This window comes from Marmota flaviventris, chromosome 9 (assembly GCF_047511675.1).
Source record: "Marmota flaviventris isolate mMarFla1 chromosome 9, mMarFla1.hap1, whole genome shotgun sequence".
Lineage (NCBI taxonomy): Eukaryota > Metazoa > Chordata > Mammalia > Rodentia > Sciuridae > Marmota > Marmota flaviventris.
In genome coordinates this window covers 77,638,194-77,650,282 of record NC_092506.1, presented here as the reverse complement: position 1 = coordinate 77,650,282, position 12,089 = coordinate 77,638,194, and the positions used below count along the sequence as shown (strand labels likewise).

Here is a 12,089-nt window from a genome sequence, read left to right as displayed (position 1 = left end):
TGGCCTCCATATTTATGTGCCACTCTTAAAAGACTTCTTTGTACATGATGAGTCATTTCATTCTTGTCTGCTTCTAAGATTTTCTTATTGGTTTTTGCTTTTGACACTTTTATTATGTATATCTGTTAATACCTGAGTTCATCCTAATTAGAGTTCAATGAGTTTCTCAGATGTGTAGATTAATGTTTTCACCAAATCTGAGAAACTTTCAGACATTTATCTTCAAATATTCTTCTCCCTTTTGTCCTCTCTCCTTTTCCTCTGTAATTCTTGTTATATGTATGCTGGTAATGTGTGATAATGTTCTACACATTTGAGACTCTGGTTATTTTTCTTCATTTTTTTACCTTTTCTATTCCATAGTCTGGATAATGTCAATTGACCAATATTAAAATTCACTGATTCTTCTTGTGTAAGGCCTACTCTGTTGTTGAACTTCTATTGTTAATCTTTCATTTGACACTGTACTTCTCCATTCCCTAAGTTGTACTTGGTTCAATAAGTCTTTTTAATTGCACTCAGGGGCACTCAACCACTGAGCCACATCTCCAACCCTATTTTGTATCTTTTTTAGAGACAAGGTCTCACTGAGTGCTTAGCACCTCATCTTTGCTGAGGCTGGCTTTGAACTCAAGATCCTCTTGTTTCAGCTTCCCAAGCTGCTGTGATTACAGGCATGCGCCACTATGCCTGGTCCAGTCTCATATTTTCTGTTAGAGTCTGTAAACAAGTCTGGATGGCGCCCGGCAATTTTCTTTTTATTTTTTAGACATAGTGTTATGGTTTGAATCTGTAATGTCCCCCAATGGCTCATGTGTTGAAGCCTTGGTCCCCAGTGCAGCAAAGGTTCAGAAGTGAGCTCTTGGTAAGTGATTGAATCATGAAAGCTCTGACCTCATCAATGGATTAAACTATTAATAGGTTCATAACTGAAGTGTAGATTACTGGAGGTTGATATGCATGATATATAGAAATCTCCATTTAACCATTAGCTAAACACAAAGCTAACAGCAGGAGCTACATATAATAGGGATTGAAGAATTTGCAGAATTAGTCAAGGAAATATTTTTTTTTTAATTTTTATTTACTGATATTCATTTACTGAATAGCTTATTCTTCATGTGCACAAAATCCTGTTCATGCCATGTGGCTTTTTTAGAGTTCCTTAAGAATTTCTGTGGTTTTGACTCAGCAATTTCACAGTTCAGGTCTTCTGTTAAAGTTTTTATTCTTATATGCTGCAACTAGTACCGCCTCCTCAGGCAGCTGCCATATAAAACTATCATTGCTGACTATTTTCAGCAAACATTTTGAAGACAAGATTTTTCCCAACAAGTAAATTTTGAATAGGTCACATAATCCATAACCCATGAAAATGGAGCTCTTTCAAGGAGCTGCCAGAAAGATCAGTAGTGCCATCAAACTGATGATGGGGATTTTTTAAAAATTCCAAAATGTATCTGCCCTCTGCAGTTTTAGACTGCTGGATTTCATAGCAACCATTTAGCCAGTGAGAATGAAAATAGAGCAAATTAAAATGCCACACAGCTTGATGTTCTAAGCAACATTTAGCTCTTTTATAGAACAACTACTTTTTGGATTATTACAAGGCTGGCTAATTTCAAGAGTTCTAAAAAAGTTTACTTAGTAAATTTTGTCATTGTTTTCATGGATGAGATCATTATTTTTTTTTTTTTTGGGGGGGGGGGTCCTTACTCTACCATTCTGGAGTCCTAACATACATGGTAAAATATTTTGTTATTCCTCAATGCTCAAGGTTAGAGGTCCAAACTCTATCAGTCTCCAAAGTTTCCATATGGTTTGGTCAGAGAAATGCTGAGAGCTTTTAGCTTTTCTTTTGTGTAGATAAGTGACAAAATGTTTTTATGTTTCACAATATTACCTTTAAATGGATTAGATTCTCATTATCTTTTAAAAATGCATTTAAATTCCAATTTCAGTATGAAGAGTAACACAAAATTGTATATATAACTTACTGACAACAGCTTACTTTATCTAGCTATCTAACATTAAATAATTGTTGCCTATGGCTTTTTAACCCTATTTTCCCCTGTTAGGCCAGGTTTGGATACAGGATATTATGAAACATTATCTAGCTATAAAACATTAAATAACATGAATAAATATCAACTTAATTTGTTATTTCTATATAAATCTGAGACTTACAATTTAGGATTCAGGGTGTACAGTAACAATAATTATGGGTCTGCATGGGTTAACAAAATTAAAGAATAGCCTTAAATCTCTTACACATTTAGGAAACAGTGTTAATGATCAGAAATTGACTTAGTCTAAGTAAACAAATATAAGACAGATCTTTAAATAACAATGTGGCCTTTGTATGACTATACACAAAAGAGAGCACTTACTGGATATCTTGCTAGTAAATTTACATAAACTTTAATTTTATAAATTTTATATAACACTTATAGAAGGCTTAGATGGATATAGTAATCAGATGTATACATATACCTAGTCACTTATGTTTTTGGTGTCAACTATACCTATACCATTATAATCTAAATGACAACTATTTGTTTAGCCAGTTATAAATTAATCATTTAAGACTTTAAAACAGGTGCAAACACTAAATTCTTTAAGACTTAGTTTCACTAAGTAATGAGACCAAACAAATGCATATATAATGAAATTATCTTCATAGAGAAGAGTGAACCAATGTTTTAGATTTTTACTTCATGTCAGTACACCAAAGTTGAAATAACTGACTGTGCTAACAAAAGACCCGGGAGGAACACAAAATTCAAAACCCAGCTCAGGTCTTTTCCCTGGTTTGTGAAGTTTGCTGAGTACGTATCCAATTTACGTTAAAATTGATTTACTCATTTTTAATTTAGGTTACCCATGAAAACCAAGCTTAAGTAACATTATAAGTCATTTTTTTCTGTTGAAGAAAAATCCTAGAAGCAGCAATGAACATTAGAAGCAATGGACATTGTACTTAAAATATTTAATAGAAAAGGACATTTCCCATTATCTGATCATCTGGAAAAACAATGTGGATTAGTGATTTTAATGGTTTCATTATCTTTGTTTACCCAATTTAAATTGAAGTTTTGAATCATATGAATCAAAGGTATTTGGATCAATATTTTTGAATTTTGAGCACTTTATATGTTGATTCTGATATACATGTGTAAACAAGACAGTACTCAGAACAAATAAGTAAAGGCCTTATAAGTTTTAAAACTTATTAAAAGTTAACTCTTGTAAATTTTCCTCTGAATAAAGCACAGTGTAAAAAAACTTTTAGGGCTAAGGATGTGGCTCAAGCGGTAACGTGCTCTCCTGGCATTCGCGGGGCGCTGGGTTCGATCCTCAGCACCACATAAAAGTAAAATAAAGATTTTATGTCCACCGAAAACTAAAAAATAAATATTAAAAAATTCTCTCTCTCTCTCCTTAAAAAAAAAAAATTTAAAAAAAAACTTTTGTAGTTGGATAAAATAGGTCTTATCAGAAATTTTAACTTAGGTGCACAGAATAAAACTCATGAGCTCAGAATTTTAAAAACAAGAGTCCTAGAAAAAAATGATATGGCCATGAATTATTTTAGTAAAGCAACATGAGAGAAAGAGGAAAAAGAGAGAAAGAAAAAGAGAGAAAAAAGCTCTAAAGTTAAAGAGACATCTATTTTTTTTTTTATAGTCTTAGGCCCCCTGTTGAGTCTGCCATTTTGCATTCCTGTGCTAGCTTCCTCCTGGCCTAGGCCTGGGAAATTGCTGCCTAGGGCTTTTTAGCCCTATTTTCCCCTGTTGGTAATTAGGCCAGGTTTGGATACAGAAAATCATGAAACATTATTAGTGGAGATGAGGAAGATGGCAGGGTCAAAGAACAATTGGGCCTTAGAATTGGTGGTACTGACAAGTTAAAGGGGAGAGGTATTGGAGTTGCTTTGTGTATATATATATATATATAGGCCATAGAGGAGGAGAGGGTTCTCTCCTAGTTGGGGACATCCCAGCATTTAGGAAGTATGGAGAGACAGAGAAGTGAGGAGGCCCAGAAAACCTAAGGGTGCTGAGAAGTCTGCTTGGGGTTTTGGACATTGTTGAAAAGCAAAGGGTTGAGGCCTTGGTGAGATCTAGGTGTGTGAGGAGAGGTCCAGTGATTGGTGGAGTCTTTGTAGAACAAGAGGTTAGCCTGATATTTGTAGGTATTATGAGAGTCTGAAAGTAGGGATTAAGTGGCTGTATGTGTGTAAGGAAGTGCTTGCATCAGGCCATAAGGTGCACAGGTAATGATCCAGCACAGCTAGTCATTTTTAGTAGTGAGAAGCATAGCCAGCAGATGGTTTTATTTTGTTTCAGATATGTTTGGTTAAGGAGTTTGTAAGTAAGGTTGAGAGTATGGTACAGGTGGTCAATGTTAAGTATAGTGAAATCAGAAGATCCAGAGGGAGTAAAGAAGAGTGATATCATTGGGAGAGCAAGGGGGAACAGGAGCAGGCTGAGAAGATTGGGAGACTGTCCATGAGAGCAGGTATGTGGAGAACTAGGAAGGTCCAGATTGGGAGAGCTATGGGGTGCCGGAGGTGCTGGGGGTAGATGTGGGGCATGAGCTGGGATGACAAGTAGGGAGGAGACTCATTTGCTGGATCAAAATGTGGGAAGCCTTGGGATCATGGAGTTAAGACTGGTCCATAGAGGGTTTAGTGGCCAGGAAGAGTTGAGCAGGTGAACAGGAAGAGCAGAGAGAGGATTTGGAGCAAAAGAACGAAAAGGACTGAATATAGATAAGTTCCCTCCATTTTCTGGAGCGCTCACAGAAGTTATGTAAGTCCCCAAGAATGGTTAGTCAGCCAATTAGCGCCATTGTCTAAATCATGTTGACGCCTTGCTTGATTGGAGAGAAAAATGAGTTTTGTACCTTCTTGTCCAGGGCCAAATGGAGAGGCCTAAGCTGAGTTAATAAACATCCCAAAGAGAAGTGGGACAGGTATTGAATGGACTTATTCCCGTGGTGAGTTTACTAGAGAAGGCAAAGAGGCAAGTGTCTTTGAGTCTCAGGCTCCCAGTAGAAATTAGAGGAAGAAGCCCAGGGAGGGTCATCACTCCATTGCTGGGAGTTCCAGACTAACCCCAGTGGAAGAGGGTTCCAGAGGGATAGCCGACATGGAGGTCTATACTTGGTGCCAAGAGAGAGGAGAGAGAGAAAAAACAAAACAAACAAACAAACAAAAAAATTAGACTCCATACCCAGGGGGAGACTCACCAGGGGATAGTCCATCTGGGGATCAGTTGGCCCATATTCAATGAATGGCTGAGGTGCTCCAATTAAAAAGGAAGATTCCTTGAGAGATTTGAATGTTCCATTTTGATTGAGGGTTCACCAAAGCATGTCAGATCCCTAGAGGGAGAGCAGGGTCGATGGTGAAATGTCCCCCATCTAAGTCACATAATGTTAGGACAGAATGCTCAAAGAATCTCTGGAGACAGAGTTCATGTTTAGAAAAAAAGTTTATTGACAGGTAAAACATGCCAGGTTGTCCATAGAGTGGTACAACAGCCAGAGTTATTTGAATCGGGTTTTTATATCTTTTTTTTACCAAGGAAAAAGAGCAAGCTGGAAATGGCCTTGAGTGTAATAAGCTAGAATTGACCTTGGGTATAGGTGGTCTGGTAAAGTTAATTCCTGTATTTAGTAACCTTGGGTGAGGGCGGGACATGGAAACAGGGCATCCCAAGTTTCTTTTTCTTGGCAGCTCAGGACCCCATCCCAGGCAAAGATGTTGTTCCAGAACCAAAATGGAGTCACTAATGTCCAGGATATCCCATTAATTAATCTTCACAATATTATTAACAATCACTATTTTTAATAGATAAGAAAACTAAGGACTATAGATGTTAAATAACTTATAAAGTCATTAATATGTTCTGGGCCACTGTGGGTACTGAACTTTCTCAATTAGTAATCAGAAAGGAAAAGATTAAACTTCTTTACAAAATTTAAAAAAAAAAGATTCTTGGATTGGAGTCAATAAAACAATAACAAGAAGCAATCTATCTGCTGTTTATTAAAGAAACAACCAAAACAAGATGACTGAGGTTAAATAGGAATGAATGAATGACCTGAGGTTTATTAGGCAAAAACAAAGAAAAACAGCAAAAGCTAAAGCATTAACATCAAGGCAGATTTTAAGGCAAAAATGCTAAATGATACAGAGAAGCATTTCTTATACTAAAAGCATAAAATAAATTAGGTAGATTTTATAAAAAGACATGTACCTTTTCAGGATGAATAATACAAAGTCAAAATGCACAAAATCCTCAAAATATAATTATAATAAAATTACACATTTTTCTGAGTATTAGGTAGATCAAATAAAATGTCATAGAAAAGTCTTTTGTTCTTCACATTAGTTATATCAAAGATATACACATACTTTAAAAAACATATCTATGAATAGAATAAAAACCAAAATATTATAAATCTTTGTCTTTATAGTCACTCTTTTCAATGATTAATGCATCATATTTTCTTCATAGCAAAAGTTATTTTCAATGATAAATAATTATCCTCAATGACAAAATTAAAAAGCAGCCTAACTTGTGTAATCCTAAATGAAGGTACTGTGTGGTTGGTCTTTCCTGCTGGACTATTTCCCGGCCTTTCTTTCTGTGATTTTTAATGTGTATTCACTAAATATAACACTCAACAATGAAAAATTTAACCCTCTAAACTGTTTTTAGCTAACATTAGGCCAGTATTCAGACTAAGTTAATATCCTCATAAAAGGAGGAAAGGGGGAAAGATGAGTTAATGGTGATGCTTCTTTTTTTAAATAGAGAGAATTTTTTAATATATATATATATATTTTTTTTTTAGTTTTCGGTGGACACAACATCTTTATTTTATTTTTATGTGGTGCTGAGGATCTAACTCAGCGCCCCGCACATACCAGGCGCACTTGAGCCACATCCCCAGCCTAAATTGTGATACTTTTATACTTCTTCCTAGATGAAGCCATAAGAGAAGGACCATTAAGTAGGAGGGGTGTGTGTGTAGGTGTGGGTATATGTGTGGAAATTTCATATTTTCTTTTTTTAAATAATGGTTTGCTGCACAATTCAGTTAACCCTAAATCTCCCAGACTCGTTCCTAGTGGAATTTCCTCTGTTTCAGCGCCTGGCCAATGTGGATGGCCCAGGGGGGAGGTTGTTCAGTTGATCAGATCTTCATTTGTCTTTTCTACTTTCTGTGATTCTGTCTGTCCCCTTCATCTTTCAGTTTTGAACACGGTGGGAGAGATGCTGCTGATGGTGGTGTTCTGTTTTCTGAAGGTTTCAAGAAAAAGCAACATCAAACAAATAAGCAAACAGTTTCTGCTTCCCAACTCTGTAGGACTAGGGGAGATCCCAAAGCGGTTTTGAATCATACAGATGCTGATGTCTCTGCCACTATTTTGGGTGTGGGATTGGCAGTAGGTGACAGAAGTAAATGAAAGGCAAGAAGAAGAGCCAAGCAAAGGGATCTTGGGTCGCTGTTCCTTCTACCATAGTTGTTTTAGAAATCCCAGCTTCTAGCCAGACAATCCCATAATAACTCTGTCAGTCTTAGTAGTTACCTTGGGCCAAATGTGGGAAAAGATGCTGAGAAAGGTAATGTCTTTTTGTTGGGTCTGACACACAGTAGAATCAACAGGTAGGGAGAAGTACATCATGACAGAGTGCAGGAGATGATCCAAAAGATTGTTTTCAAGGTCAGAAATCCAACACAGATCTCACTGGGTTCAAATCAAGGTTTTGGCAGTGGTGCATTCCTGTCTGGAGGCTCTAGTGGATCATCTGCTTCCTTTCTTTTCCAGTTTCTAAACACAGTCCATTTCCCTTGGTTGTGGCTCTTCCTCCCTCACCCCATTTTTTATTTATTTTTATTTTTAAGACAGGGTCTAAGTTACCCAAGCTGGCCTCAAACTCAAAATCCTCCTGGTATTACAAACATCTACCAGCATGTATACTGAGCAATATTTTGGCCCTCTCAGAAATCTTGATCTCCTGCTTGATTTCAAATCTCAATTTCTCTCTCTCTCTCTCTCTCTCTCTCTCTCTCTCACACACACACACACACACACACACTATATTCATAATTGCTTTTGTACCTATCTTCCCAGGTTAATCAATCTTTCTCCAATAGTATCACATAATGTTCTAAAAGCTTATTGAAATTTATTCACTCAATTACTATAAAATACTTTCTGAATAGATAATGAATGGAAGGATATTTCTGTCTAATTCAGTATCCATTAGCAACTTGTAATTATTGAGAAACTGAAATATGGCTAGGCCAATGGGAGGGGCACATGCCTATAATCCCAGTGACTACAGAGGTTGAGACAGAAGGATGACAAGTTTGAGGCTAGACTCAGCAACTTGTTGAGACTCTGTCTTGACATAAGAAATTAAAAAAAGGCTCGGGTGTAGCTAAGTAGCAGAGCATTCCTGGGTTTAATCTTTAGTATTGGGAAAGAAAGAAAAAGGAAGGAAAAAAAAAAGAATGATAGAACTGGATAAGGTGGCACATGCCTGTAATCCCAAAGACTTGGGAGGTTGAGGCAGAAGAAATACCAAGTTCAAGTCCAGTCTCAACAATTTAGTGATGACCTCAGCAACTTAGCAAGACTCTTGTCTCAAAATAAAAATAAAAAAGGGCTGTGGCTTTGTGTTAAAGTACCCCTGGGTTCAATTCCCAGGCTGGGTCAAGCTGAGAAATGTTCTAAATTCAAAAAAACAGACACTTTGGACACTGCAAAAAAAAAAAAAAATATATATTCTCAATAATAAACTTTATATTGAGTATATGTTAAAATGATAATATTTTAGATACACTGGGATAAACATAATTGAAGTTAATTTCATCTGTTATTTTACTTTCTTTAGTGTGGCTATTATTAAATGTAAAATTACATTAATGTGATAGTCATCATTATACAAAATACATGTATGAAGATTTGAATTTGGTATCAACATACCTTATATACAGAGATATGAAAAATTGTGGTATATATGTGTATTAAGAATTGTAATGCAAAAAAGAGAGTTCATGTATAATGGCATAATTTGGTGTGAACATACTTTATATAGAGTTATGAAAAACTGTGCTGTAAATGGGTAATAATGAGTGTAATGCATTCCACTATTGTCATGTATGTATATAAAAAAAAGATGGATCAAAAATAAGTAAATAAACCCTTATTTTTTGTATTTTGAAAAGGAAGATTATAAGAAAAAGAGAAAATGTAAAATGTCCTCACGTTTCTGGCTCATACTATATTTCTATTGAACAGTACTGTTCTAGGGATAACTACATGAACGTGAACAAGCAGTCCATCTTTCAAACTGATTTTAGTCTGGTTAATAAAAACAACAAACAAAATCATATACATAAACATACAGACACACATGAACATACTCATACATGAATTTTGTATATAAACCTAGGGAAGAAGAGTAGTATAAATCTTAATTCAAAATGATTATTTCCATATTGATGAAAACTTTGCTTATAAAATACTGCCACAAAATTTAAATAATGAGGTTGAATGATTTTTACAGATATATACAACTTTTTCCCTTACCAAAAATTATTTGAGAAATATTTCAAAATGTAGAAAAGTAATCAAGAGTATTATAATAATAGTTCTTTTCCACCAAAAAGAACTGATGGTAGTTTTATATTAACTTATTTAAGTCTTTTATGAATAATAAGATAGTTAAAGTTAAGGTCTGTATATAAACTCTACATGTAACTAAGAGTTTCTTACTTTGTGGTTAGCACTAGACTAGGAAAGGAGTTGAAATCTGAAATAGAATGGACTGCACTGTTTCTGTACATTTTTTAATCACAAGAAAAATTAAATTTTACCATTTATTAAAATACCCAGAGTAAGAGCATAAGGTTTCCACATATTATAACTCCATTCCTTCTTTTATTCTTTGTTTTAAACATCTGTATTTATAAATGCCTTGGAGGGGGGGGACATTGAACAGAAATCTTTAAAAGAATTATTTTAGTAATTCAATATTCATTGCTGAGTGATGCAACTATTGTCGACTTTGTTATTTTGTTCTTAATAGGCTTCTGCATTTTCAAAGAATCTATTATAAGCCAGGCATGGTGGCACAGGCCTGTAATCCCAATATCTCAGGAGGCTGAGGCAGGAGAATCACCAGTTCAAAGTTCAGTAAAAGAGAGGCTAAGCAACTCAATGAGACCTTGTCTCTAAATAAAATACAAAATAGGGCTGGGGATATGGCTCAGTGGTCGAGTGCCCCTGACTTCAATCTCTGGTGCCTAAAGAAAAAAAAATCTATTATAAGCAATCATTTTATAATTGTAATGCTATGAGTAGAAAAAACACTGGCACTAAAAATTAAAACTATTTAAGAGTGAATATACTAATAATCCTAGTAACATTGTCATGCTACTAAGATACTCAGACAGTGACTTTGGTCAAGATGAAAATTTTTTTAAGAGTGCTTGATCTTTTCATTTCTAATTATGTATGATTAATTTCTATGGTCTATTATATCCATGGCTGGTAAAATTTTTAAAAATGGCACTGTCTTTGGAAAACAACTGAATATATATATTATCTTTAAAATATTAAAATTACTTAAAAGGGCTTATGCCCTTTACCCCAGTATTGCCACTGCTCAAACATTTTTCCAAGAGGGGAAATATATGTGTGTGTGTGTGTGTGTGTGTATACACACACACACACACACACACACACATATACATACATATACACATATTTATAAAAAATTGATCATTGAATCTTAGGTACAATTGAGAAAGTTGGTGAGATTAAAGAAGAAAAAGTTAAACTACAGTGCATTATAAAAAGTATAATAAGGCATTCATAGGTGCATGTAAACAATGCTAATTCCAACATATATTTCCCAAACTTTGGATGCTATTCAATAAAACAGCTCATCTTTGTAACAGAAATTATGAAATAAAATAGACAAACACTTATGCAAGGCTAGGTGAAGGATAAATTTCGTGTGTTTATGCCATGATTATTACATAAAAAGTTAATATTGTTAAGTATAAGGAAAGGAAGAGAATACGTGAAAATAAATAGCCTTTTTTAACTGGGGTAGGAGGATTGAACATCTCTCTCATGAACAATCTTGGGATCCACGGAGGCATTATACAACTTTCTACTTTTACTTTCTAACTACCATCATTTTAAATTATCCAGTGTTATCTGTCATCAAAAGCATTTTCTTCCCAAAAGCCCCATCTGATAAATACAAATTAGAACTAGTGTTGTTTGTAAGCACGCTATTACTGTCCTCTATATTTAAAAAGCACTTGAATTTTTTCCAAAAGTTCCAGAATTAGAGAACTGAGTACTTGCAAAGGGATAACAAAATGCTAATTTGAAATAGCAACCAGTATTCTAGGGTCTTGGAGAAATAGTGACCACTTCTGGCATTGCATTTAATCCATAATTTTCTTTATTAATCTTAAGTGCTTTCTACTTCCAAAGTGATTTGACCGCAACTGTTATTAGAATTGGCCTAGACGCCTGCACTTCCTCAGTGCTGCCCACAGCAGCAGAGTGGACATGGATGGACACTGACACGCACTTACAAGGAAGGATTCCTCCACTCTTCCTCTCATTTACTCACTACGCGATCTGCGCAGGGTCGGTGTGTGTAAATACTGTAGTATTGTGTACGCACTTTGAAGCAGCCAAGGGGTAAATAGATACCAATACTGAAGCATAACACCAAAAAAGGGCGCAGGGTCGTGGAGGGAGGCGGAGGGGGCGAGATGATCAGCTCGCTGCAACAGAGACCACGGCCAACAAGGACCATGGCCAAAAAGGCGCGACTCCATCGCGGGCAGCCCCTCAACCCCCAGATACCTTCAATTTCTCCTCTTTGCGCTTCAGTCTACACTTGCCCAGCATACACCTCCGACCTCCGCTGTCACTCGCCGGAGCCTGACCTACCCGCCCGGCCAGCAACAAGAGATCCCGCCTCCTCCTCCTCCATCTCCTCCTCCTACTCCTCTTCTCTTCTCTACTGCGCCTG

At 35.9% G+C, this 12,089-nt stretch overlaps 1 long non-coding RNA gene across 1 annotated transcript; it reads right to left on the bottom strand.

Annotated features, from left to right (window-relative positions):
- Nucleotides 1-5,479: 5,479 nt before the first annotated feature.
- On the bottom strand, nt 5,480-12,067 carry LOC139706902 (uncharacterized). Its single transcript, XR_011708593.1, has 2 exons — nt 11,921-12,067; nt 5,480-7,316 (listed from the first exon to the last, which is right to left on the bottom strand). It is a non-coding gene; the product is annotated as an uncharacterized lncRNA (long non-coding RNA).
- Nucleotides 12,068-12,089: the final 22 nt, after the last annotated feature.